Source organism: Acyrthosiphon pisum, unplaced genomic scaffold (assembly GCF_005508785.2).
Source record: "Acyrthosiphon pisum isolate AL4f unplaced genomic scaffold, pea_aphid_22Mar2018_4r6ur Scaffold_21517;HRSCAF=24167, whole genome shotgun sequence".
Lineage (NCBI taxonomy): Eukaryota > Metazoa > Arthropoda > Insecta > Hemiptera > Aphididae > Acyrthosiphon > Acyrthosiphon pisum.
The window spans coordinates 62,295-65,443 of record NW_021770993.1 but is presented as its reverse complement, the minus strand read 5'-3'; the positions used below and the strand labels follow the sequence as shown (position 1 = coordinate 65,443).

General features: G+C 28.6%; 1 long non-coding RNA gene across 1 annotated transcript; it reads left to right on the top strand.

Moving 5' to 3' along the window:
* The first annotated feature begins 13 nt into the window (after nt 1-13).
* LOC115034911 lies at nt 14-3,124 on the top strand. Its single transcript, XR_003840134.1, has 4 exons — nt 14-562; nt 736-783; nt 2,823-2,831; nt 3,109-3,124. It is a non-coding gene; the product is annotated as an uncharacterized LOC115034911 (long non-coding RNA).
* Nucleotides 3,125-3,149: the final 25 nt, after the last annotated feature.

The following is a 3,149-nucleotide window of genomic DNA, read 5'->3' as shown; positions in this document are numbered from 1 at the left end:
ACACACACATCGTATACGCCAGGGATGGGCGTACCATTTATTACTGGCCCGTGCTACATTTCAATTTAGTTTATAAATTTATTAAAATCGATATTATGTTTATCATAAAAAGTAGATATAAATTCTTATATAGTATTGAACTATTGAATGTAAACAATATTATATAATTTATAGGCGTATAGTTAACATTAAGTTTTTTTTAGCTTTCCATGTTCTCTGACCCTCTAGATTTTCACACATTCAAAATTGGCCCTCTAGTATCATTGAGTTGCCCATCCCTGGTATACGCAATGTACGACGGTGCCAGTGCAAGTGAGTATTACATACTTCAAAGGCCCTATATATATTCACAACCAAGGTCATGTTACATCCATATAGAGAGTGAGTCTAAAGCTCGTATAACTGGATACTTAATTGTACACACGTGTCAAGGTTGACTACTGATATTAATTATATATTTCAACATATAGAATATACTATTTTTTTATTAATATAACATTGATATTGCTAGAAGGTCATTTACATTCCATTTATAAGACAATTAAAGAAGCAATAGATACCGGTAAGTATTATTCGTAAATGAATAAGTTTTTATAGCTAATTTAGGAAATTAGCTAATTTAGCTAGTTTTTGTCCTAAATGTGTTGTATATTAGCAAGTATTTTTATGATTATAAAGTAAAAAGTGAAATAGGCAACCTACCTCAGAACCTAACCTCTTTTGTTTATTTTTTAGAATTGGAAGAAAATATAAGGACTCCAAATCAATATTGTACTATGTATTGTGAGTAATATAATGCACATGTATAATATGTAGTATATTTCAAATTATGATATAAATATACAATTTTCCAAAATAATAATATTTACTGAATGGTAGGTATTTATAGTATCGTCACTACGGTTTATGCTTTTTAAACTACAACTAAAAAAACTGTAGTTTTGCAGTAAACTGCAAACTTGTAGTTCCTGGTTGTGTCTGTGTGACTGTGTCCATTAAGTTATCTAAAATTTGTTTGCTTGATAGGAATATTCAGAGACGATTGTTAGAAAATCCATATCTGATTGCGATATTTTCGGAAGTGACTATTTTCCCTATTCCTATCACATAATTTTTTTGCGACATACCATCGACAAAGTTGAAAACTATCACCTGGTCTCTAGATGGTGTTTTATGGTTTGCGGTGATTGATGCAAATGTGATAGATTTAATAAGATTTTATTTTAGGCGAGTTCCTTTTGGAGGCGTTGACGTTCATATTAGGAAGTTTTACGGCTAAATAGTGTTTATTTTACCTGTTAAACGGATACGATACAAAGATGCTATCGGAAGCTTGATAAAAGAACAATTGCGATACACATGTGTTAGACGTTTGAAGGTTGAATACGTACTGAATTAAAAAAAAAAAATATTGTGGCTATATATTTTTAATTATTTCAAAATAAGTATTCTAACATTATACTTTTGTTGAACATCATATTCAATTTAATAATTTGGTGTCTAAGAATCAAAGTTAAGAATTGTAGCTTATATTTATTTACAAAACGTTATATCAGACATATTGTTTGAGGGCAACCAGGTTCGATCAGCCGTGATGGGTAGAAGGTGCAATTATTTGTGACACGAAATTCATAAAATATATGATAAAATAATATAACTGTGATACTTTTTTCAACTAAAATATTTATGAGGTCAAAACTCCTGACCTAGACTGGTATCACTGCAGTGGAACTGAGGGAGATTTAAATAGGACAAAGGTATACCATGTACAGAAATTAATGCTTAAAGGGCATCAATACCTATAATGACGTAATATACTATAAACCCTCCCCACCGATTTTTATAAATCTAATTAATTCCCCATTCTCTATTGGAAGAGAATATGTTAGAATTATACGTATTTTATAAGTGTGTAACAATTAAACAAAAATACTACAATTTCTTATAATTTTGATATAATGAGTGAGCCCGGATATTGTATATTAACTTTTTTATATTTTCAATTTATCAAAATATAAAATTTATTTGTATTTCAAATTTATTTCAGAGAGGAAATTTAACTGAGGGAGATTTAAATCGGAAAAATTTAACAGATTTTTTTTTTTTGTGTCGCTTCTGATTATTTTGTGATTGTAGATTAAATATATCTAACTTAAAAACGTGATACCAGACATATAAAGAAAAAAAAAGCTCGTCATTTTAAATCCAATGTCTAGGTATCTAATTTTGATTGCACCATCATTCTTAACTCGTTTAAGTACATATGTTTAAAAAAAAAAAATCAATAAGTACTCGTAATAGGTGCAGTAACCTAGGGTTATGCTCAAATACGTAAAAATCACAAAAATAGCGGATTTCATTAAGCCTTAACTTAAAACTAAGTTTGACTGACAAATTTTGACTTCACCATCGCCTCAGTATTGTTAACCAAATAAGTCTAAAAAACAAAAATTGAAAAAAAAGGGTGTCCGGCAAAGTAACAAAATTCCAATTCATATTGCAACATAATATTATGGATATTTTCAACTGGGTGGTCGATACTGTAAGAATAACCTAGGTTTAGGCAATCCCAGATAAAATTTTTAATGAGATTCATTATTTAGAATTGTGACTTAATCCTAGTTAACTCAAAATTGTGATATCAGACATATTACAATGTAACATAATAAAACAAAAAAAATCCCAATCCTTTCATGGTAAACCCAATAGATACATTCTAGATTATTTTAAAATTTATAATTTGAAGGATTAGTTACCAATGTTAAGTATAACAACTAACTTAAATAATACTATTAAAATATTAAACTGTTTTATAATTTCAGACAAGGGACGTAAGTCAGCATAAAAATCTTATTTTAGTATATTTAGACTACAATTTTAAAGGTGATTTGTATCGTTCTCATTTGTGTATCGTTTTGCTAACAAATTTAACAGATTTTTTTTGTGTGTCTCTTATAATTTTCCAGTGTTTGATAGAGAGCTGTTCAATAAACTTTTTATATATTTTTATATTAATTTACTGTCATAGATACAACGACCTGACGACCGTGTTTCCTATACCATAGTACTTCAATAACTTCAATATACATTATGCTTATACATTTACAGATAAGTCTGACCGTAAGTCCGTTAATTGTTTACTTAATTTA